Below are 26720 nucleotides of genomic sequence, written 5' to 3'. Positions count from 1 at the left end.
TTCTCTTCTTTTCAAAGATTCTATTGTAACAGCATGACTTTAAGGCTATACTCCTTTAGTCAGTGAAATATATGGTCATACAAACAGCTTTTACACTGGATTCTGCTCACTGTAACACAGAGTATTTGCTAACATTGTACTTGAACCTGTGGTGATAGGATCTACATAACAGATGTCATGGCAGCTGATGTCAGCTTATGATAACTGAGTTGACAAGCCATTTAGGTCCCCTAATTAATGCAAACTAGCTAGTTTATGTAGGCCTTAAGATGGAAAGTTCAACTAAAGTGCTACATAATATTGTCCTTAGTTATCATAATTTCAGTTAGATGTTAATGCAAATATGTTACTTTAAGTTTCATTTAGACTTCATCAGGATTATTTGAGTTTTCTTGTACTAGGGGAGAGACTTTTGCAGGAAGGTTTAAAATCAGCTGCCAGAAATACTTTCAAACCTCTGCCAGAATTAGTGTCTTTAACACCTGTCATCAAGTTACTGTGGGCAAATGGAATTGTTCTCTCAATGTAGTAATTACATTACTACATTACACTGACTCATGGTTGGACGCACCTGGCTTTGAAGTGACAGGTGACGTTTGGTTAGACTGGGCTTGTAACAGTGACTCTGTTAGACTGATGCATTTTGTGCCATGTTATCCGCTGTGACATTATCCAATTTTGTGCTTGTCAACTTGAGAAATCGAGAAATGGGTTCCACTGCATTCTCTGAAACCTTTTCAAAAAGGGGACCGAAACCCAATTGTGATTTTGATCACAAGCCCTTAGGATCTGAATATTTCTAAGGCGTTTCAGATCTGTTAATCTCAGGGAAAAATGTGATTACTACTTTGATCATTGGCAGGGAGAGTAATGAACTGGTTTACTGAGTTTGAGTGTTTAATCAAGAAGACATGTAGAGCTATGAAACACTGACATCTACTCCTCTCTGAGTCAGATTTTTGTTGAGTGGATTGTCATCATCGGAGCAATACAAGGCTTCTTAACTATTCTGATAACAAATTGAACAGATTGGATGTCAGTTGAATTGTGCAAGAAATATGACTGATGGTCGGCCTCTTTCAATTGATTACAACTCATTATGATTTGTTGATCAGTCCGTTTTGCCTACTCAGTGACTCATCATTGTGATTCGATTTCCTCTGGGCTGAATAACAGTGAAGAAACTCTTCTCCAATAGGTGGCAATGTGAGACTTCCATTGCTAGTGGTTGTCAGCACTGAAGGGGAATGGAAATTTACAGATTGTGGTAAGCAAGATAGTTTAACAAATGTAAACCTGTTCTCATATTTTCTCATTTGCCTCAGAAATGAGGTTAGCTAATTGAAATGGAATTGATTTTGACTGTTGATAGTCAGTCTTCCTCAGTCCTTCTACCTGCCAGTGAAAATGATATGTTGAGGCTTTGGATTGACTATGAATGTATATGACTGGCTACTTTCCAAAATAATGAATTATTCTCTTTTTCTTGTAGAGCATGTTATGTTGTCAATGAACCTGTCACGGCACTACCATCAGCCAGGCTTTATGCTACATGCTCCATGTCTGCCAGGCCTTGACTTAGATGATGAAATGAGGATAAGATTCAGCAACAGATGCTCAATATCCTGAAGGGAGGCAGCAAGGAAGTCAAAATCTACTAAAGAAATGGTGTCAACCGTATGGCCCAGTATACAGTTTGAAATGGAACTTCCCTATGCCTTTATCAGCAGTCAACATCAGGGGGAGAGCGAGACATCTCTCAACTCCAATTTAGCTTTTGATGTATCAAAGTTCTTGACAGGTCCTCCTGCCTCCTGCCTACAACGCACTATCTTTGTAGCAACCATTTCACCCTCAAAGCAGAGGCTTACACCACCATACTTTAAAATGGAAAATGCTTGTCAAATTCTCGGCAATACCAATGTTATCTCACAAACACAATGTCATCTTCTGTATCCAGGTGGTCAGAGATTTCATCTGGCCACCTGGGTTTTTTTTTTGTCAGAGCTTCATCTGCGTCAGTCAGGCAAAATTATCTTATTCTTAGGAAAAATATTTATTTTCGGATATCTTATGCTTTGAAATATCTTTAAGTGCACCAAGGCACTGGTCTTTTGTTGACAAAGGAGTGCGCTTTGCTAAAGGCAGAGGAGAAACTGACAGCAATATTTTCAGGTGTGAAATTGAGCTGAATGTTAAACAAGTTTGTAGCCCTCATTTGTCTGATGTCCTGCGATGAGACAAACACGGTCCACATCTCATAAAGGACAGTGCTTGAGTAATAATACATGGGGGAAAAGCTGGAAAGTACATAATACTGCCCGGAGATGAATAATGCATCATCGCTCCAATTCAATGGCACTTTGAAGGTAGACCATCTTTTATTCTTCCTCCACAGCCTTTCAGCCATGCAATTCCGCCATCCCAACTCCCTGACAATTTCATCACCCCCCCATTTGAGTAGGTGTTCTAAAACTTTTGACCTGTATGGTTTACTACATAATATATGTGAAATTTGTTTTTGATTTAGACAGGACCATTTTCATGCACCTGTATCGTAACAGGGGCAGGGGAAAAAATACATGTCATCTATGCACTTAAATACCGAATGGAGGACCCTTTTCCTGTGATTAATTTTCATGCCAGCCAGGTAGGCTATACTCCTGTTCTAAAGAGAAGCAATGTGCTAAATTATTAGGAACGTTGAGAAATAAATATAGTAGGCCTAACCTATAGAAAGCTGATGGGATCCTCCTCTTTTTAATAGAGGCCATCACTCTGTTTTTTCCAGCAGTTGCATAGCCTATAGAAATGTTGCGCAACATGAGCTCATGGGCTCTCCATTAAGTGTTTGATTAGATTTTCAAATACATTTGCATTGATGTTAGAGGGACAATAGAGGGCTGAGTACCAGGCAGTTAGCAAGTTTGGTAGACTACTAATGACCAGCAGCATCTGAGCGTAGAGAAGCCTAATTAGTGTGACTAAACGGAATTAGTCTACTAAAGTGGAATTTGACTGCCTTCATGACTCGTGACCGCCGGTGTGGCGGTAATACAGTCACCGCAACAGCCCTAGTGCAGACACAGATCATCTCTACGTCACCTGGTAGGAGTGGTCTGCCAGGTAGGATCTAATCCAGGAGTGTGGCGAGCCTGATATGCCCAGCCCTGAGAGGGTGGAGAGGAGGATCTTATTGACATGACTGAAGCTACGACTATATACAGTGGGCTCCAAAATTACTGCCACCCCTTACTGGCAATGCACAAACAATGCTTAAACAAATAAAACAATATAATTATAGAGAGAAACTCAAAATACCAACATGTGAGAAATACTGTACTTTATTAATGTTTCAATGAAACCAACCAAAATAATTTATTGATTTAATTAAAAATCAATGTCCTCCAAATCAAGGTTTCACAATTAATGGCACCCTTAAAGATTATTGTAAATAACATCTACCAAAAGAAACCACAAATTAAATTCCACTTATTTAAGTGTATCTAAGTCTTAAGGAACTATGTTGAGCCATTACATCACTTCCTGTTTCACTAGGGTATAAAAATGAGGTAACACACATGCAATATCCTGCTGTCATCCAACACCATGAAGAAAACAAAAGAACTGGCAGTTCAAAAGAGACGGATGGTCGTAGACCTTTATAAATCTGGTAATGGCTACAAGAAGATCCACAAATGATTGAATATACCACTGAGCACTGTCAAGGCAATTATTACAAATTTCAAAAGATATGGAACAGTTGTAAACCTTACAGGTAGAGGACGCAAATGCATTTTTGCCCCCCAGGATAGGGAGGAGGATGGTGAGAGAAGCAACAAAGTCCCCAAGAATCACTGTGAAAGTATTGCAGGCCTTGGTGGTGTCTTGCGGTCACCAGGTTTCAAAAAGCACCATCAGATGTCACCTCCAGAACCACAGGCTCTTTGGAAGGGTTGCCAGAAGAAAGCCCTTTCTGACCCCAAGACAGACGCAAGCGCTTGGAGTTTGCCAAATGTAATTTAAATTATGACCGGAAGAAGGTGCTCTGGTCAGATGAGACCCAAATTTAATGTTTTGGTCAGATACAGCATCGGCATGTTTGGCGTCGAAACAGAGATGCATACAAGGAGAGGCACCTCATACCCACAGTGAAATATGGAGGTGCTTCGGTGATGTTCTGGGGCTGTTTTAATTCCAGAGGTCCAGGGGCACTGGTTAAGATTGATGGCATAATGAATTCCACCAAGTATCAGGCAATTTTGGCTGACAATCTGGTTGCCTTTGCCAGAAGACTGGGACTTGGCCGTAGGACTTTCCAAGACAATGACCCGAAACATACCTTAAGATCCACACAGTAATGGTTCTGTGACATCAAAATCCATGGCCATCTGTCTCCAGACAAAAATCCAATGGAAAACCTGTGGGCTGAGTGGAAGAGGGCAGTTGATAGGTGCAAACCCAAGAATGTGAAGGATTTTGAAAGGATCTGCATAGAGGAATGGTCCAAAATCCTTTCAAATGTGTTCCTTAACCTTGTTAGACATTACAGGAAAAGACTCCATGCTGTTGTCCTTGCCAGAGGTGGTTATACTAAGTACTAAATGAGGTGTGCCAATAATTATGAAACCTTTATTTTGGTTCAAATGTATTTTGTATTAAATAACTGGATGATTTTGGTTGGTTCCATTGAAACATTAATAAAGTACAGTATTTCTCACATTTTTTAAAAGTATTGTTTGTGCATTGCCAGTCAAGGGCGCCAGTAATTTTGGAGCCCGCTGTATAAGGTGGCAGGTAGCCTAGCGGTTAGAGCGTTAGAGCGCCAGTAACTGAAAGGTCGCTGGTTCGAGTACCCAAGACAACACGGTGAGATAATCTGTCGAAGATACTTAACCCTAGTTTGCTCCTGGGGTGCTGTACTACTATGGCTGACCCTGTAAAACAACACATTGCACTGCACCTATCCAATACAACATACATAGTTATACACTGAGTGTAGAAAACATTATCAACACTTGTTCTTTCCATGGTATAGACTGACCAGGTGAAATTTTTATTTGTATTTTTTTATTTCACCTTTATTTAACCAGGTAGGCTAGTTGAGAACAAGTTCTCATTTACAACTGCGACCTGGCCAAGATAAAGCATAGCAGTGTGAACAGACAACACAGAGTTACACATGGAGTAAACAATTAACAAGTCAATAACACAGTAGAAAAAAAGGAGAGCTTATATACATTGTGTGCAAAAGGCATGAGGAGGTAGGCGAATAATTACAATTTTGCAGATTAACACTGGAGTGATAAATGATCAGATGGTCATGTACAGGTAGAGATATTGGTGTGCAAAAGAGCAGAAAAGTAAATAAATAAAAACAGTATGGGGATGAGGTAGGTAAAAATGGGTGGGCTATTTACCGATAGACTATGTCCAGCTGCAGCGATCGGTTAGCTGCTCAGATAGCAGATGTTTGAAGTTGGTGAGGGAGATAAAAGTCTCCAACTTCAGCGATTTTTGCCTTTCGTTCCAGTCACAATGGTCCACCACCCAAAGAACATCCAGCCAACTTGACACAAATGTGGGAGACATTGGAGTCATCATGGGCCAGCATCCCTGTGGAACGCTTTCGACACCTTGTAGTCCATACCCTGACGTACGGACGAAAGGGGGTGCAATGTTTTGTACACTCAGGCTTCCTACCCCCGTATCTTTCCCGTATCACAAATACATCCACTCTCTTTGTCTTGACTTTAATTCCCAATTAAAGTTTGAAGTCCAGTGTTTGCTACTTTCTCTGACCTTTTTGAAGGGGCAATGTGAAACTCAATGTAGCATAAAGAGGGAGTGCTACGGGTCTGAGAGGAATTTTAAATGGCCACCGGGCTGCATCGGGAAATGCATCTTTCACCTGTGAAGAAATGCCTCGGTCCGGCCCACGCACCGACATTAAGTGGTTTGCATCGACCCCTTCTCAGTGGGACGTAATGATCGGACGTGTCCACAGTAATATCTCTGCAATACACCCTGAGCAACTTTGAGCCGAAATTGGCTCCAGAAGGGAGTATTGCACCTGGAAGTCTGTTAGGGGTTTGATTTTTCCTCAGAGAGCCCCAGGCTTCTCCTTTTCTCCTCCCTTTTTATGAGCACACGCCAGAGCAGAAGCCCATGCTGCGGTGTGTTCCTGTTACGGGTGATGTTTGTCACAGATGTTGATGCAGACAGGTTGTCCCTGAGATCCTGCCAGGGAGTGCCTCTCGCTGCTGAGCTGACAGAATGAGGCCTGGGTCCTGCTCATTTAATCAACAGGCTTTCTATCCCCATATCTTTCCCTCTGTCTCTGCTCATCCACCTATATGCCTCACTCTCCTTTTCTCCTGTCCTGCTCTGGCAAGATGTTGTCTCTACTGAGCCAGAACCAGTGAAGCTCAGAGCTCTATGTGCTCAGGAAGCTGTAATTGCATTTTTGGCCCAAATGCTCTGACTATAAGATTACAGGAAAATAATATATTTTATTTCTAATTATTGCTAAAATAATAGTGATATTCTAGTTTTTTAATGGTCAAACCTTAGCAAGTACGAAGGAAATACGTTTTTGGTTTACTTTTACATGTGAGGTAGAAAGATTCAAATTATTGTAATGGAATTTTAGAGGTTAGTGTGAAATCCCAGCATTTTTTATGCATATGTAAATACATGACCACACTCACCCCCGAGCCTCGCCATGTCCTGTGCCGTCACTCTCTCCCCATCACTGACATCCACTGTGGCCTGATGGGACCCCAATCTCGAGTAGCTACTGCATCCTTGGATCAGACTGTCAAGGTGAGCTTTCTCCTATCTTAAGGGAATTTGGTGTGAACTGCCTCTTATGAAATTTGGACTTGTCTGTCGTATGTAGAGCAAAGATTTTTGACTTGCTTAATGGGACATTCCCTTCCAACGAGAATTAAATGAATGAAAGTCTTTCCATGCCTCAAGCTGTTGTTTCTATTTGGAAGAGGACACTACAATCTGAATTTTACAGTGATTTTGAGCTTACAAATGCATATCTATGTTGTCTTCCAACTGTCGTTTTATTATTCACAACATTCTCATTGATAGACATCTAATGGAACAGAGTTCTGGCATGTGCTCTAGCTTCCTGATACATCTGTGTTCTGAAACGATACCTACGGGCCTACCAATGTCTTTTTTTATTAGGTTCTTCACGAGGACATATTTTATACCAGTGCAATGTTAATTAAAATCCTGAATTATACTGAACAAAAATATAAACACCAAAATGTAAGGTGTTGGGCCCATGTTTCATGAGCTGAAATAAAAGATCCCAGTAATTTTCCATATGCACAGAAAGCTTATTTCTCTCAAATCTTGTGCACAAATTTGTTTACATCCCTGTTAGTGAACCATTCTCTTTTTTTTCTTCTTTAAAAAAAATATTTGTTCTTTATTATTTTTTACACAGGTGCACCTTGTGCTGGGTACAATAAAAGGTCACTCTAAAATGTGCATTTTTGTCACACAACACAATGCTACAGATGTTTCAAGTTTTGAGGGAGCGTGCAATTGGCATGCAGACTGCAGGAATGTCCAACAGAGCTGTTGCCAGAGAATGTAATGATAATTTAAGCCACCTCCAAAGTATTTTTAGAAAATTTGGCAGTATGTCTAACCGGCCTTACAACCGCAGACCACATGTAACCACACCAGCCCAGGACCTTCACATCCGGTTTCTTCACCTGCGGGATTGTCTGAGGAGGGGGGCCTGGCTGCGTCCCTTCCCAGTCATGTGTAATCCATAGATTAGATTAGGGCCTAATAAATGTATTACATTGACTGATTTCCTTCTATGAACTGTAACTCAGAAAATATTGAAATTGTTGCATGTTGCATTTTATGTCTTTAATACATTGTTTCCATTCAATTAATAATATTAGGCTGTTGCCTCAAAGCATAGTATTACTATCTTGTAATGTAATTTTATTTCCTAAATTAGCCTAAGCATTGTTGACATTTGTGTTTACTGGAACTGTGGGAGGAGGTAGCCCAGTTTTCAGGTAATTTGCATGCAGAAATATCAACCAGTCAGAATATTGACGCAAAGGTGTGTTAGTCCACAAGTGCAATGTTCGAAAAACACATTAATATTAATGAAAGGAGACTTTGGGTCTTAATTTTATTTGTTACTCATTATACATTCTAACAAGCCTTAATGTTTTGTGGCTCAAGTCCCAGAATAGGAAAACAGATTTCTGTCTAATTGCATGAAAATACACAAAACAAGATCTGCAGTTTTTGACATGCAGAAGCTTTGCCAACTGTAAATCACTCTTTCCTATGGTATTAGTTAAAGATAATTACTGTTGCACTTTCACATGGATGGTTTTGTCTAATCATTTAAAACAAAGCTTGATCTTGTATTTGGGCCTCAAATATTTATATATTTTTTTCTCATTTATGTCAAGTATCTTCTCAGGCCCCTGTTGAAACCATTGAACAGACAATGATCATATTTAAAATATGAAACGAGGCATGGAGTCTCCAAATGGAATCCGTAGGTACAGTACAATCTACTTTGGAGTGTAATCGAAGGTGACCCTGGCTCAGTCTATCCCTCCCACCTGATATTGGAATTCAAATAATCAGTCCATGTGGTTATGCAAAGTAGAGCAGCTGTTTCTCCTGGTGAGTATTCAGGCCACTTTGAATTGATTGAGAGGAGTAGTTTTCGGATCAATACCCAGTCAGTGGGGTGAGTGTTCTCGGATCAATACCCAGTCAGTGGGGTGAGTGATCTTGATCATCTGTGGGTGGTGTGGCTCCTGTTGTGGCCCTCCCCTGTGAGACTAGAGAAAATAAATGATGAATGGTGGTTGAAATATTGTTTTGACTATGGCATTTAGTTCAGTCTCTTGATGTACATATACACAATTTCAGACTTGTGGTAGGCCACTCATAATGCTGGCTATACAGGTAGGTCCACATCACAGCATCTACACCAGTGTTTCCCAAACTGTGAGGTGGGTGGGGGGTAAAATGCACAAGGTGCAATTTCTAAATTGGATAGTGCATCATCAGTTTCGCTCTTGTCATGTCAGTCAATACAAACCTTCGAGAGGTATTCAGAACTTTTCAGAAATGTCCAGATCAACTAGCCTATGTCAGCTAACAACATTTTTTTAATATTTTTTTTTCGCCCATATATTTTGTTTTATTGTTTGGGTCACTCATATCACATGAATAAACATTATACATGGCAAAATGTATAGAGATGTTAACCAATGCTGGGAGGGGGGCCTGAGTGGATTTCACATGATTGGGCAGGGGTGCAGCCATGTATGGGCCTGGGAAGGCATAGGCCCACCCACAAAAGGGCTTTATTACAGACAAATGCTCCTCAACTTCATCAGCTGTCCGGGTGGCTGGGCTCAGACGATCCGGCAGGTGAAGAAGCTGGATGTGGAGGTCCTGGCCTGGTGTGGTTACATGTGGTCTGCGGTTGTGAGGCCGGTTGGGCGTACTGCCAAATTCTCTAAAACATCATTGGGGGCTTATGGTAGAGAAATGTATTCAATTCTTTTGGCAACAGCTCTGTTGAACATTCCTGCAGTCAGCATGCCAATTACACACTCCCTCAACTTGAGACGTGACGAAACTGCACATTTTAGACTGGCCTTTTATTGTCCCCAGCACAAGGTGCACCTGTGTAACAATAATGCTGTTTAATCAGCTTTTTGATATGCCACACCTGTCAGGTCTATCTTGGCAAAGGATAAAATGCTCACTAACAGGGATGTAAACAAATGTATTCACAACATTTGAGAAGCTTTTTGTGTATATAGAACATTTCTGGGATCTTTTTATTTCGGCTCATAAAACCTGGGACCAGTACTTTACATGTTGCGTTTATATTTGTTGTTCAGTATATTATAATAATAATAATAATAATAATAATAATACCATATTACCAGAAGGGAACCTGCCATGAGGTTGTAGCATTAGCCTACATATCTTCCTTTTTTATTCCATTCAACTGAAGAACAAAATCAATTCCGTCCTGACAGGTTAAGTGTTTAGCTGTGTTTGGAGGGTTTAGCTGTGTTTGTTGCGCAAAGAGGAGCATAGTCAGAATGAGAAATGACAAGGGAGATTATCCAAAGATGAATAACTGGATTCAACATCAATACACCCCCATATCAGTCATTGATGCTCCTGCCATTGCTTAATTTCCTCCGAACAATTCTGCCAGTCATGGTTACACACTGAACATGTAACTTTTTGAACAACACAATTCTAACATGTGTTTTTAGGGGTAAGCCAGTGGAAAGCAACACTTCAATGCCACATACCAAAGTGCGTTGGTACTGCATGCTCTTTGTCATTGACTTTGCACTGGCAGGATTTGTTTAAAGTAATCACCCCGTGTCAAATGAGAACGGAGGCAAACAAACACCACAAGCCCTTGGATCTGTCATGCTGGCGAGCTCCTAGGGGATGGGATTGGATGAGCTGACGTGTGACAAGCCAATCAAACAAGGGAGCTGTAGGTGTGGCGGGCTGAAGGTCCATGACGTGACGGACCACGTGAGCTCAATGTCACTCCGCTTGGACTCCTCAACCTCTGTGGCCCCTGGAGGCCCAACTCCCCTGGGGCTCCTCAGCTGGCATATTAGATAGTGCTGGTTGGGGGAGGAAAGCCTGGCGGGGCTTTACTGCTGAGTTGAGTGCAGTCATTTCAAGGGCATGACATGACCAAAGGGGATGTCAACGTTGTTGTCCTTGTCCAACACACTGGAATCCTCAAGTTTTGCACGATTAGTTTGGGGATGTTTTTTGAAGGGTCAAAAGTTTAGTGGTAATTTAGTTTGGAGCAGGGCTGTTCAATGTCGGTCCTGGAGTGACAAAACACTTCTGGTTTTCCTCCTCTCCTAATAAGGGACTAATTCAGACCTGGGATACCAGGTGAGTGCAATTAACTACCAGGTAGAAACAAAAACCAGGACCGGCATTGAACAGCCCTGGTTTAGAGTTGTTGCTTTATAAAAGGGGAGAGCAGACAAAGTATGCATCACATAATGTTCTCTTTATTACATCACACTCTGGTCCTGTTGAGGAATCCTGCCATTATATTGTCACAAATCCTAACTCCTCACAGTAATGCATGCCTACATGCTAATCCATATGGTTATCAACTGTATTGAACCCCATGTAGGGTCTAATGTATCATCTGTTTTGTTTGGCTTTGGTTGATCGTGACCTGTGACCTCTTTGCACCAGTAAAGTACAGGTCTCATTGTGACTGGGTAGACTGTTGTCACTTGTTTCTCCTTTGTAGTCTGTCATTTGGGGTGGCAGGGTAGCCTAGTGGTTAGAGCGTTGGACTAGTAACCGAAAGGTTGCAAGTTCAAATCCCCGAGCTGACAAGGTACAAATCTGTCGTTCTGCCCCTGAACAGGCAGTTAACCCACTTTTCCTAGGCCATCATTGAAAATAAGAATTTGTTCCTAACTAGTTAAATAAAGATAAAAAAATGGCTGCCCTACTTAAAGTAAGTTTGATTATACACAAAAAATCTCTTCTGTGCAAACAATTATTCCTATCGTTTCTATAGAAATGTGTATTAATATATTTTGTTGAGAGTTGAGAGAACCCAGGCCCTGGTGCTTCATGTGTTTGATGTCTGTCCCTCTCCCTTCAGACCTAGCGTTTGGATGAGATACTGGAGCGTGTGTGTACTCAACGCTTTTTGACTGCTGTGCTGAGTGACTGACTTAGAACAACTAGCGGCTAAGAGGTTCACTCCAAGGCTTTTATTTTGCCAGCCAGTGTTCCTAATTGATTTGTAACGGCATGTCATCTTGCTCCGAGATGACATTTCTCAGCAAAAATAGAAAAACATTTGTTTGTAGAGGTCAAATAGATTGAGTCTAGATAATATATTGCATTGAAGCTGTACTGTAAATAAAGTCAAAACTTCTTGAGGCTTCTGACGTTAAAATGGGTGTGCCATTGAGGACAATATAGCTGCAGCTGAAATCAAGCTGTTAAAAACTTTTTGAGATGGGGGGGCAGCATTTTCACTTTTGGATGAATAGCTTTCCCAGAGTGAACTGCCTCCTACTCTGTCCCAGATGCTAATATATGCATATTATTATTAGTATTGGATAGAAAGCACTGAAGTTTTTAAAACTGTTTGAATGATGGCTGTGAGTATAACAGAACTCATATGGCAGGCGAAAACCTGAGAAAAATCCAACCAGGAAGTGGGACATCTGAGGTTTGTAGTTTTTCAAAGCTTTGCCTGCCGAGTACACATTGAGATATGGATGAGATTGCACTTCCTAGCGCTTCCACTAGATGTCAACCGTCTTTTTAAAGTTCAATGAGGATTCTACTATTCTACTAAAGGAGGGGCGCATGAGACCTGTTTTAGTCAGTGGTCTGGCATAGTGCCCTGGTCTCATGACGCTCGCTCCCAAAAGAGTTACCTCTCGTTCCAGTGCCTTTCTGAAGACAAAGGAATTCTCTGGTTGGAACATTATTGATGTTTAATGTTAAAAACATCCTAACGATTGATTCCATACATCGTTTGACATGTTTGTAAAGGACTGTAACGGATCTTTTTGAGTTTTTGTCTGGATGAAATGCTCGCGCCTCATGAAGATGGATTACTGGGCTGAACACGCTAACAACAAGTGGCTATTTGGACATAAATGATGGAACTTTATGGAACAAACCAGTAATTTATTGTCGAACTGGGATTCATGGGAGTGCCTTCTGATGAAGATCATCAAAGTTAAGTGAATATTTATGGTGTTCGTCCCAGATACCTTAAAGAGGGGTAGGGGTGTGGATCAGAAAACCATTCAGTGTCTGGGGTGACCACCATTTGCCTCATGCAGTGCGACACATCTCCTTCACATAGAGTTGATCAGGCTGTCGATTTGTGGAATGTTGTTCCACTCCTTAAATGGCTGTGCGAAGTTCTTGGAAGAAACTGGAGCACGTATATACGTTGATCCAGAACATCCCACACATGCTCAATGGGTGACATGTCTGAGTATGCAGGCCATGGACGAACTGGGAAATGTTTCATCATCCAGTAATTGTGTACAGATCCTAGTGACATGGGGCCGTGCATTGTCATGCTGAAGCATGAGGTTATGGCGGCAGATGAATGGTGCGACAATGAGCCTCAGGATCTCATCACAGTCTCTCTGTGCATTCAAATTGACATCGATAAAATGCAATTATGTTTGTTGTCCGTAGCTTATGCCTGCCCATACCATAACCCCACCACCACCATGGGGCACTCTGTTCACTATGTTGACATCAGCAAACCGCTCGCCAACACGATGCCATACATGCAGTCTGCCATCTGCCTGGTACATTTGAAACTGGGATTCATCCGTGAAGAGCACACTTCTCCAGCGTGACAGTGGCCTTCGAAGTTGAGCATTTGCCCACTGAAGTCTGTTACAGCGGCCATCACAAGATGCACCTGTGTAATGATCATGCTGTTTCATCAGCTTCTTGATATGCCATACCTGTCAGGTCGATGGATTATCTTGGCAAAGGATAAATGCTCACAAACAGGGATGTAAACAAATTTGTTTAAAACATTTTGAGAGAAATAAGCTTTTTGTGCATATGGAAAGTTTCTGGGATCTTTATTTCAGCTCATGAAACATGGGACCAACACTTTACATGTTGCGTATATATTTTTGTTCAGTGTATCTCCAAGATATTACAAATGATCTGTGAACAACATTGGGCACCTGCTCTGAGCTGGAAATTATTTTTGAACAATGCCCCTGTCCATCAATTGTGTATGGAGTAGTTTTACAGGATGTATTTAGCAGTTCGGTCACATATAATATAAGTAAATGCTTGTGGCTCATGTCTGATAGCCACACCAGGAAAAAAAGAAAATGGAAACACTACCTCCTTCAGACATTTTTTACGTGGACCAATTGCAACTGTCCAAACATTTTACAAAATATGTGCGTATAGCGGGCTGCTGACTAGGCAAATAATGTATTATCATTGAAATGAATTACCTTCTCCAATTCTTCTTTTTCTTCTTTTTTTTACATTATGATCAATCCATTATATTCCATAGTTGGAAAGGAATTGGTGTGAAGTGATTCAGCCATTGTATAGATATTACCATAGTTGGATATTATTGCAGAGTGGAACTCTGATAATTCTGACTCAACCTTTTCCCCCAGTGGTTAGTATTTAATTGACCGGTGGGGGTTGTCTTTTCACTCTTTCTCTCTCTGCCTCTCATCTTGAAAATCTCATCTCCACTGTGCCAGGAGGAGCAGCCCACCAACTTCAACAAAAAATTAATATGTATGCAAAAAAAAAAATGTTAAGGTTGATATTTTAATTTTTACATTTCTGTTCACCAAACATCTCTACCATCCTCTATTATTCTATAACTTTTTGTTGTAGCATGTTTTGGCCCAATAAATAGCGTGCCTATTATGATGAATAGCTGGCAAACTATTTCCATTAAAACAAATGCAAAAGTAAACTGTAAATGCAGAACATATTAAGGACTTTCAACTTTTGTCTCTACTTTCTCATGTGCTCAGCTTTACAGCTATTCCTACACCATCCATTAGGTTATTTAATTCCAATGATGGACTACTTTTCATAACATCACCATTTGCAGTAAATTCATTTAGCACAAGAAACAACTTTAAAGACTCAAGGTTTTAAGCTTCACTACAGATGAGAATATCCGTCATACGCATGTTTAATTAAAAGATCTGCACAAACGGGGTGCTATCCAAAAGTATACCTCACATATTGGGTCTTACTGTGCAGGATGCCATGTCTCTCTCTCTTTTGCTAAATTCTATTTAGTCTTTCCTCCATAACAAATTTGTCAGCGGCTCATAGCGTCACGTTCAAAATCATCAGCTGCTCTATAGATTCCAGGCTGTCAGTTTCCTCTGATAAATAATTACCCCTTGTCCGATAACTGGAAGTGATGGTGTTGGCTGAAGGAGAAGAGGAGGTCATGCCAGAGAACAGGGCCCGTGTCCACAAAGCGTCTCAGAGTAGAATATTGGTCGTATGTGCTGAGAATGGAGACATTTTACTCCTATTCTTATGGGTAAAAATAAAAGCATGAATTGAGCTGTGATGGTCATGACATTTTGTCAGCCAGTAACTGTCATGCAAATAACTGCCGGTCTCACGGTAATTGACCTTTAATGAACATGTTAGCATCTCCTGGCTTCCACACATAGCCTACAAGCCACTGAAGCTGACCTTTTTGGAACATCTACATTTTAAAAGTCTAATAAATCCATTTAATATAGCCTACGCCATCGCAATAAATCAATATATTTATTTTAGGCAAGTCTAAAGAAACAATTTTGGATCCACAGAATAGCAGAATAATATATTCTGAGTCGTCTATAGAGCAGCTATCTATGCCATATGGCTGTGGGCTACACTAGTTATTTATATTAGAATACAATTGAACAGCTGAATAAAATAGAAAGGGTAATTTTCTATAAACGATTTCTGAGGGAGTGAGCGGTTAAGAAAGTGATATTTTGAAACAGGGCCTCCTATACACTACCTTTCAAAAGTTTGAGATCACAAGGTTATAAATAATGATTTATAATTGAAATAATAATTGTCCTTCAAACTTTGCTTACGTCAAAGAATCCTGCATTTTCGGCAATTACAGCTTTGCAGACCTTTGGCATTCTAGTTGTCAATTTGTTGAGGTAATCTGAAGAGATTTCACCCCATGCTTCCTGAAGCACCTCCCACAAGTTGGATTGGCTTGATGGGCTCTTCTTATGTACCATACGGTCAAGCTGCTCCAACAACAGCTCAACAGGGTAGCACATTTGGAATTTGACTGCGGTCCTGATTCGTGACTGCCGCTGTGGCAGTAATATAGTCACCGTAACAGCCCTATGCATGAAGCCTCTTTAGTCAAAAGAGTTCTACCTAGGCGATAGATAGTAAGGAGACCTCCATAAGCTGTCCTAAGTTACCAGCAGGTGTCTTCATAATAGAAAAGGGCAGCCTGTCGGTGGTTCCTGTGCCATAGACAGGCAATTGTTCTAGACTTAAAATAATATTTAAATATTTCTATATGATCAACACATAAATAATCAAGATCAGTGATTGGCAAATTTGATGGGGGTGGGGGCCACAATAAATCTGAACTCCTGATGGGTCTGCATACCCACATCCATACCCACACATGCAGTCAGAGCCGGCCTTTTGGGGGCCCTAATAAAACACTGTAGATGTAGATTATTTCAGTAACCTACATCATGTTAATCCTTTTGGAGCGCAACATCACGTTGTTAAAAAATCTGCCAAAATTTGGCATGCCTATACGCTGGGCAATGGACAGCATCAAGGGCCTATGTGTTCAGTGATTAATTACATTTCAAACGTCTAATGAAACGTTATTGGCAAGTAACTTCATGCCTTCTGTGTCAAAAGCTATTTAGAGTTGTTGAACAGAAGTGAAGACAAGTGTATAACAGTAATATTATTTAAAAAATCGCTTTTAACAACCATTGTACTGTACTATTCAGTGCATTACCGGTATGCCTATCACATTATTCAAAAGATCAGAATTTCTTAAGAAAATGTCAGGCAAAAATTACATCACTTTTTACCATTGCAACAGTTTATGTACAGTCACATTCACCATAGTTGTCTGAAGCAGCTGGAGATGCCTCAACGCGATTGGTTATTCCCCATAATTGACAACAATGTTATCACCATCTTTCGTTTGCGGTACCTCAAACTGTTGTGATTACCAGCTGAGAAACTTTTATGAGTTGATTTTTACTCCTGGCTCAGAGTTTGTCTGAGCAGTGTCCTAACATCACCCTAAAACCTACTCTGTGCTGGGAGTTATTTTTTTGTCTTAAGGTTTTAACAGGATTCCTAGGATCTTTTCAGAGATGCTTTGTAGATAGGGGCCCAGGGGTTGATGGCACGAGGCAGGTTGGGCTATAGTAAACTTTCAGTAGCCTCCCACCACTATGGCAGACTCTAAATAGATGAGCCCCTCCATTCCCTCTAATAAACACTCAGACACACCAGTGTAGTGTCTTGGAGCAAAGTTGGACGGATGGGAGGGGGTGTTCGGAATTATTTCATATCACTAAACTTTGCATAATCCAAAACCCCAGAAATGTTTTACCTTGATCGTTTCACTCTTAGCATTTAGTGTTTTTATGTTTGGTGTAGTCATATTTTTGTAATTCCATGGCTGGGTTGTGTAGTTGGCATTGTTCAGACCTTCTGGCTCTCAAGTTGTTTTTCTCGCCCAAGAACCACCAGGGTTTTGCTTCGAGCTGTTAACAATGTTTTATTTTGATAAATGGTGCAATGAAAATCAATTTGATTTGAGTTTTACCAAAGTGAGTGCATATATTTTTCATGTCATTCATTAATCTGGCTTTTTCATCACTTTGTTGTTTTACTGGGCTTTAATTGAGTCTGCTAGAGTTGGTCACATATGTTGTAATCATGCATCCTTCAACATCAGAACTAAATTATATTATTCTGTGATGTACAATAACACTTAGTAAACACTAGTGATTGAAACATTGGGAATTTATGATAAAGATGACTTTATTTAGATTTTTCTTATCTGTTTAAATTACCATTCGCCCTCACCAGACATTTTTTGCAGGATCCCATTGCGATAATGTTTCAGTGCTGTGACCCTGATGTTCAAAAACTCAAACGCTGTTATTGTCTCACGCTTTTCATCAAGTTTCTGACTTCCCTTGCAACAGTTGCAGTCCATGATCTCACGGGTTCTCAATTTTCAAATCAAACTGTTTTAAGTACAGTTGACAAAAGGAACATTCTGTCATAAATAAACTGTATTTGTACACTGGAACAGACCAAGGAAATAAATATAAACAATAATGTTATCTAAACGGTTGTTCAAGAATGCACAAGGTCTTAGTGTTTACACCTGAATAAAAGGATCAGGTGGGGAGTAATGTACTCAAGAGCCTGGAACATTATACAGTACATTATAGCTAGTATGCTTCCATAAAGCCAATTGTAGACTATTTCCCTATCCCTTGACTTCAGCATTTTTGTTTTATGATAGGGTTGTGGGCATTGATCGAGTTAAATTATGGGCGGAATTCCCAACGCTATTTTACGGTCAGCTTGTTTTATATCCTAAAGGAACATCAATCAAGTGGGATTTAACTAGGAAGGGGACAATGCAGAGGTGATGCTGAAGCTGTTCATCAGGCCAGTTTCACTGCTATCTGAAGGATGCTCAAGTCACAAAAGCCAAATGACCACACATGTATAGTCGTCCATCTTATACAGAACTTGTCGAGCTTATGTAGCCCACTTCCACCATGAGAACTCATTAAACATTTTTCTTTTAACTGCTGGTTGGTTGGCATGGTTTTATAGCACCAGCTGTGTCCAACACTGGATGAATATTGAGGTATTATGCCTAAACTTTTTGCACGCGCTGTGAAGACACCCCTTTGGGCCATCCTATTAGAGAAGTAATTAGTGCAATATAACGTAGCTGATCACAAGTCACCAAACCTACACCCCTTTTACGTAACATACTTTCCACTTCCAAAATTTGTTCCTCAGCAGTTTTTTTTCCTCCTTACTCAATGAATTGCCTTCAAGATCTTGGCAAAAGACGTTAAGTGTCATAGCCACTAAATGATTTGATCTATCCAAGTCATTAAGTTGAGGTTGGAACAGAAATGTGCAGACTTTCTGCAGACTAAGATGTATTTTAGTGCCCAGCACGCTAAAATGGCCCACTCCTCTCACAGACAGATTCAGGGGAACAGCCCTGCAGTGTGAGCTCACACACCATTATCTTTGTTCTTGCGCTCTCTTTCTTGGTCTCCCTCACTTTTTTTGTCATAGAGAGCGTGAGCTAGTGTTGGGCAGTATCCAGATTTTCAAACAGTTTCTCTACCATATTTGGGGTATATGGTATTACCAAATATGCACAGAAGTGTCGCTATTTAAAAATATATACTTTTTGTTGTTGTTGCTCAAAACAATTTAGGCACCAGGGATCTTGATCCAGGAGGGGATTGAATTTCTCTGCTGTAACCAATAAGCTTGATCTTGACATCTAGCCACGTAGCTAGCAAGTTATTAAACCAAATCATAGCTGATGGTTCCTTGCTGTCCCCAGTCCACCTGGTTGTGCTGCTGCTCCAGTTTCAACTGTTCTGCCTGCAGCTATGAAACACTGACCTGTTCACCGGATGTGCTATCTTGTCCCGGACCTGCTGTTTTCAACTCTTTCTACCGCCCGCACCTGCTGTCTCTAACTCTGAATGATCGGCTATGAAAAGCCAAATGACATTTACTCCTGAGGTGCCGACCTGTTGCACCTTCTACAACCACTGTGATTATTATTATTATTTGACCCTGCTGGTCATCTATGAACTTCTGAACATCTTGGCCATGTTCTGTTATCTCAACCCAGCACAGCCAGAAGACGACTGGTTACCCCTCAGAGCCTGGCTCCTCTCTCTTTCTTCCTATGTTCCTGTCTTTCTAGGGAGTTTTTCCAAGCCACCGTGCTTCTACATCTGCATTGCTTGCTGTTTGGGGTTTTAGGCTGAGTTTCTGTACAGCACTTTGTGACATCAGCTGATGTAAAAAGGGCTTTATAAATACATTTGTTTGATTGGAGCCCTGAGCTGGATATAATTGATTTGACACATCTTAGATTTCTTATAATTATACTGAACTTATAGTTAGTTATAAGCAGTGGCGTAGCACGCAGCCCCACTGTCCTTGCAAGGTGGGAGTGCCCCATATATACATGAACTCAGCAAAAAAAGAAACATCCCTTTTTTTCACAGGGACGTAATATACAGTGTCTTGCGAAAGTATTCGGCCCCCTTGAACTTTGCGACCTTTTGCCACATTTCAGGCTTCAAACATAAAGATATAAAACTGTATTTTTTTGTGAAGAATCAACAACAAGTGGGACACAATCATGAAGTGGAATGACATTTATTGGATATTTCAAACTTTTTTAACAAATCAAAAACTGAAAAATTGGGCGTGCAAAATTATTCAGCCCCTTTACTTTCAGTGCAGCAAACTCTCTCCAGAAGTTCAGTGAGGATCTCTGAATGATCCAATGTTGACCTAAATGACTAATGATGATAAATACAATCCACCTGTGTGTAATCAAGTGTCCGTATAAATGCACCCGCACTGTGATAGTCTCAGAGGTCCGTTAAAAGCGCAGAGAGCATCATGAAGAACAAGGAACACACCAGGCAGGTCCGAGATACTGTTGTGAAGAAGTTTAAAGCCGGATTTGGATACAAAAAGATTTCCCAAGCTTTAAACATCCCAAGGAGCACTGTGCAAGCGATAATTTTGAAATGGAAGGAGTATCAGACCACTGCAAATCTACCAAGACCTGGCCGTCCCTCTAAACTTTCAGCTCATACAAGGAGAAGACTGATCAGAGATGCAGCCAAGAGGCCCATGATCACTCTGGATGAACTGCAGAGATCTACAGCTGAGGTGGGAGACTCTGTCCATAGGACAACAATCAGTCGTATATTGCACAAATCTGGCCTTTATGGAAGAGTGGCAAGAAGAAAGCCATTTCTTAAAGATATCCATAAAAAGTGTCGTTTAAAGTTTGCCACAAGCCACCTGGGAGACACACCAAACATGTGCAAAATCTACAATGGAATGGTTCAAAAATAAACATATCCAGGTGTTAGAATGGCCAAGTCAAAGTCCAGACCTGAATCCAATCGAGAATCTGTGGAAAGAACTGAAAACTGCTGTTCACAAATGCTCTCCATCCAACCTCACTGAGCTCGAGCTGTTTTGCAAGGAGGAATGGGAAAAAATGTCAGTCTCTCGATGTGCAAAACTGATAGAGACATACCCCAAGCGACTTACAGCTGTAATCGCAGCAAAAGGTGGCGCTACAAAGTATTAACTTAAGGGGGCTGAATAATTTTGCACGCCCAATTTTTCAGTTTTTGATTTGTTAAAAAAGTTTGAAATATCCAATAAATGTCGTTCCACTTCATGATTGTGTCCCACTTGTTGTTGATTCTTCACAAAAAAATACAGTTTTATATCTTTATGTTTGAAGCCTGAAATGTGGCAAAAGGTCGCAAAGTTCAAGGGGGTCGAATACTTTCGCAAGTCACTGCAGATAAAAATAATAATAATATAGATATGATAATAATAGATAATAATAATATAGATAATAATAATAATAATAATAATCAAGAAGTAGGATATAGTTTGAGGCCTCTGTTTTGTCCTCCAATCACTCACACCAATGGTACCATCATAAACTCAGCAAAAAAAGAAAATGTCAGTTTTTCAGGACCCTGTCTTTCAAAGATAATTCATAAAAATCCAAATAACTTCACAGATCTTCACTGTAAAGGGTTTAAACACTGTTTCCCATGCTTGTTCAATGAACCATAAACAATTAATAAACATGCACATGTGGAACGGTCGTTAAGACACTAACAGCTTACAGACAGTAGGCAATTAAGGTCATAGTTATGAAAACTTAGGACATTAAAGAGGCCTTTCTACTGACTCTGAAAAACACCAAAAGAAAGATACCCAGGGTCCCTGCTCATCTGCGTGAACATGCCTTAGGCATGCTGCAAGGAGGCATGAGGACTGCAGATGTGGCCAGGGCAATAAATTGCAATGTCGGTATTGTGAGACGCCCAAGACAGCGCTACAGGGAGACAGGACAGACAGCAGATCGTCCTCGCAGTGGCAGACCACGTGTAACAACACCTGCACAGAAGAGGTAAATCCAAACATCACACCTGCGGGACAGGTACAGGATGGCAACAACAACTGCCCGAGTTACACCAGGAACGCACAATCCCTCCATCAGTGTTCAGACTGTCCACAATAGGCTGAGGGAGGCTGGACTGAGGGCTTGTAGGCCTGTTGTAAGGCAGGTCCTCACCAGACATCACCGGCAACAGCATCGCCTATGGGCACAAACCCACCGTCACTGGGCCAGACAGGACTGTAAAAAAAGTGCTCTTCACTGACGAGTCATGGTTTTGTCTCACCAGGGGTGATTGTCGGATTCACGTTTATCGTCGAAGGAATGAGCATTACACGAGACCTGTACTCTGGAGCGGGATCAATTTGGAGGTGGAGGATCCATCATGGTCTGGGGCAGTGTGTCACAGCATCATCGGACTGAGCTTGTTGTCATTGCAGGCAATCTCAACGCTGTGCGTTACAGGGAAGACATCCTCCTCCCTCATGTGGTACCTTTCCTGCAGGCTCATCCTGACATGACCCTCCAGCATGCCAATGCCACCAGCCATACTGCTCATTCTATGCGTGATTTCCTGCAAGACAGGAATGTCAGTGTTCTGCCATGGCCAGGGAAGAGCCTGGATCTCAATCCCATTAAGCACGTCTGGGACCTGTTGGATCGGAGAGTGAGGGCACATTCCCCCCCCCCCCCCCCCCCCCCAGAAATGTGACGGGAACTTGCAGGTGCCTTGGTGGAAGATTGGGGTAACATCTCACAGCAAGAACTGTCAAATTTGGTGCAGTCCACGAGGAGGAGATGCACTGCAGTACCACCAGCTGCATTGACTTTTACTTTTGATTTTTGACCTCTCCCCCCTTTGTTCAGGGGCACATTATTCTATTTCTGTTAGTCACATGTCTGTGGAACTTGTTCATTTTGTGTCTCCGTTGTTGAATCTTATGTTCTTAATATATTTACAAATGTTAATTGTAAATATGTTAAGAGTTTACATACACATTTTAATCAATTTTTTCCGGTATTGAAAGTTATACCGTCGAAATACACCGGTAAAAGGTGTATCGCCGAAGCCTAATGGGAGCCCTTCAAATTTTAGCAGTGTATTATGTTAGCAGCCCTCAATGGGCATCATGTCAGTGACCCTTGACCCCTGCGAGTACTGCCTCTTCTGTGGCGGCAGCGACGGCGGTATATTCCAAGTGTCCCTCTGCAGCCAAGTAAGGTATATTTTTTTTGTCTTCACCACCTTAGCCTTTCACAGTTTACCCCTGAGCTTTCCTAGGGTTAACGTCTCAACGGCTTTAATTCACATACTGTGGGTCTACCTTAATCGAGCATCCATCAAGCGCAACCTTGCCCACTCGAACATGGGTTTTTTGTTTCATAACGTCAAGGTTTCATCAGTGGCCTTCCTGTACATTATAAACAGGTTGCCCTACCATAAATAACCAACCCGTTGTGGATAGTGCCCACGGAGAGAAGTGTCTGGACAGGGGCGAGCTCAGACGGGTGACAGCAAATTGGAAAACAGATATACAGCGGGTACATTAGGCCACAGTCTGGCGACGCACCAAGAGAAAGTGACGTAACTAAGATACTTTGAACTGGCATATCCATCTCTAAAATGGATTTTGCATGTCATAACTTCATCTCCTGGTGTATTCAGTACGAATTGTGCGCTGATATTTTTTATTTCAGTCTGACATCACAACTAGGGCTAGGCGATATGGCCAAAATATATTATATCACGGTATTTAAAATAAAAAAATTGGATGGTTTGATATTTTATATTTTTTAATAATAAAAGTTTGCTTTATGAGTAGTGCGTGACCCTAGGGTGGCAACACATACAGTGCATTCGGGAAATTATTCAGAGCCCTTGACTTTTTGTCTTTTTGAGTTTTGACTTATTCTAAAATGGATTAAATAATTTTTTCCCCTCATTAATCTACACACAATACCCCATAATGACAAAGCAAAAAAAAAAATGTAAAAAATGTACATTTATTTAAAAAAAATTGAAATATCACATTTACTCAAGTATTCAGACCCTTTACTCAGTACTTTGTTGAAGTACATTTTGCAGTGATTACAGCCTCCAGTCTTCTTGGGTATGACACTACCTGTGTTTGGGGAGTTTCTCCCATTCTTCTCTCCAGATCCTCTCAAGCTCTGTCAAGTTGGATGGGGAGTGTCACTGCACAGCTATTTTCAGGTCTCTCCAGAGATGAAAGACCCGTGTTCAAGTCCGGGCTATGGCTGGGCCACTCAAGGACATAGATACTTGTTCCTGAAGCCACTCCTGTGTTGTCTTGGCTGTGTGCTTATGGTTGTTGTCCTGTTGGGAAGGTGAACCTTCACCCCAGTCTGAGGTCCTGAGCATTCTGGAGCAGGTTTTCATCAAGGATCTTTCTGTACTTTGCTCTGTTCATCTTTCCCTTGATCCTGACTAGTCTGCCAGTCCCTGCCTCTGAAAAACATCCCCACAGCATGATGCTTTCATCATGCTTCATGGTGGCAGCATCATGGTGCCATGCTTCCTCAAGATGTGAATGCCAAAGTGTTCAGTCTTGGTTTCATCAGACCAGATAATCTTGTTTCTGATGGTCTGAGAGTCCTTTAGGTGCCTTTTGTCAAACTCCAAGCGGGCTGTCATGTGCCTTTTACTGAGGAGTGGCTTCTGTCTGGCCATTCTACCATAATGTTCTGATTGGTGGAGTGCTACAGAGATGGTTGTCCTTCTGGAAGGTTCTCCCATCTCCACATAGGAACTCTGGAGCTTTGTCAGTGTGACAATCGGGTTTATTGCTCAGTTTGGCCGGGCAGCCAGCTCTAAGAAGAGTCTTGGTGGTTCAAAACTTCTTCCATTGAAGAGTGATGGAGGCCACTGTGTTCTTGGGGACCTTCAATGCTGCAGACATTTTTTGGTACCCTTCCCCAGATCTGTGCCACGACACAATCCTGTCTCTGAGCTCTATGGACAATTCGGTCGACCTCATGGCTTGTTTTTTGCTCGGACATTCACTGTCAACTGTGGGACCTTATAAAGAAAGGTGTGTGCCTTTCCAAATCATATCCAACCAATTAATTTACCACAGGATCAGGATCATCAATGGAAACAGGATGCACCTGAGTGCAATTTCAAGTCTCATAGCAAAGGGTCTGAATACTTATGTAAATAAGGTATTTCTGTTTTTGTTTTTTTACTAATTTGCACATTTTAAATGATTGCAATGGGTATTCATTCATGGATTGTTTTATACTGTTCAAAACAACAAAAATAATTTTCTGCATTTTCATAAATGTATGCAATTCCTGCGCTAATTTGAGATAATTTCCACACTGCCACGTAGGGCTGCACAAAATGGGCAAACAATCTAGGCCTTATTTTTAACCAAATATTACAATTGCAATTTGACATGAGATTTTGAGAAAAACACTGAGTGAACTGTTGGAATCATGGAAATAGAATGATTATTCTAAATATATAGTTAGAATATAATAGTGGGCACTTGAATACAGTGTTTGACATGAAAACAAATGAAAATGCCAGGGAGGAGTTATTGTGACCATCTAGGATCCATAGTGTTTATGTGTTTCCTAAGGGACCCTGTAATCTTTGGCTACATTGAATGCTTTCTCTTAGCAACTTCATGTAGCTAACATATTCTTGCTTTGCCTATTCCTCTTTGATTTTGAAGATACTGTTGCATAAAACACATGCAGATTTAGGTCTACACCATCACTGGTATTATCAGGCTGTATAGCTAATTGAGTTTGCTCTGACTCAGTACATTTATTATCTGGCTAGCGATTAGCATTAGCGGCTAACAAGATTTAGGCCCAACTTGCTAATAAAGGACAAACTAGCTGTTTGCACATGTAAGAAACACAAACCAATAGTGTAGTTATAGAACGCTAGTGGATTTATATTAAGAAGCAAAGTGAAAACCGCATCGTTGTCATCAACATTGTTGCAGACTGAATTACAAGTGTCTCGTGGTCGAAGGAACAACAAATGCGCTCCTTGAGTGACGGGGTGGGGCTAAATCGGCATGCAGAAAGAGAGAGCAGAGAGGGAAACTCAAGAAGGGAAGTAAACTATAAAAATGGACGTTACAAACTCCGTATCACATTTAACAAACCAAACATTAAAATACCATTATAGAAGGTGAAGTAAAAACCCAAACCGGTCCATGCATCAGTTCCTGCCTATCGTCAAATCAAATCAAATGTATTTATATAGCCCTTCGTACATCAGCTGATATCTCAAAGTGCTGTACAGAAACCCAGCCTAAAACCCCAAACAGCAAGCAATGCAGGTGTAGAAGCACGGTGGCTAGGAAAAACTCCCTAGAAAGGCCAAAACATAGGAAGAAACCTAGAGAGGAACCAGGCTATGGGACAGCAAGGAGTCATCATGTCAGGTAGTCCTGAGGCATGGTCCTAGGGCTCAGGTCCTCCGAGAGAGAGAAAGAAAGAGAGAATTAGAGAGAGCACACTTAAATTCACACAGGACACCGAATAGGACAGAGAAGTACTCCAGATATAACAAACAGACCCTAGCCCCCTGACACATAAACTACTGCAGCATAAATACTGGAGGCTGAGACAGGAGGGGTCAGGAGACACTGTGGCCCCATCCGAGGACACCCCCGGACAGGGCCAAACAGGAAGGATATAACCCCACCCACTTTGCCAAAGCACAGCCCCCACACCACTAGAGGGATATCTTCAACCACCAACTTACCATCCTGAGACAAAAATACGGTATACAGCCCAGCCCAGGTCACAGCTAGTATCTTTGAAGACTCCAGATGAATAGAGTCAAATAAGCACATTTATTTCCAGCACATGAAAATAACTTTCCATATACTGTCATCAAACCCGT

General features: G+C 41.2%; 1 protein-coding gene and 1 long non-coding RNA gene across 2 annotated transcripts in view; both read left to right on the top strand.

Annotated features, from left to right (window-relative positions):
- The window catches only part of LOC110491485 (uncharacterized), a 446987-nt gene that overhangs the window by 137342 nt on the left and 282925 nt on the right, over positions 1–26720 (top strand). The gene's annotated exons all lie outside the window — the stretch shown is intronic.
- Positions 868–13935, top strand: LOC149985420 (uncharacterized). The gene is made up of 2 exons (XR_016484756.1): positions 868–1267; positions 1493–13935. It is a non-coding gene; the product is annotated as an uncharacterized LOC149985420 (long non-coding RNA).

The sequence above is a fragment of the Oncorhynchus mykiss genome, chromosome 1 (assembly GCF_057628025.1).
Source record: "Oncorhynchus mykiss isolate SJ-2025 chromosome 1, ASM5762802v1, whole genome shotgun sequence".
Taxonomy (NCBI): Eukaryota; Metazoa; Chordata; class Actinopteri; order Salmoniformes; family Salmonidae; genus Oncorhynchus; species Oncorhynchus mykiss.
The sequence above is the reverse complement of the archived record's forward strand: the minus strand, read 5'-3'. Positions and strand labels throughout refer to the sequence as shown.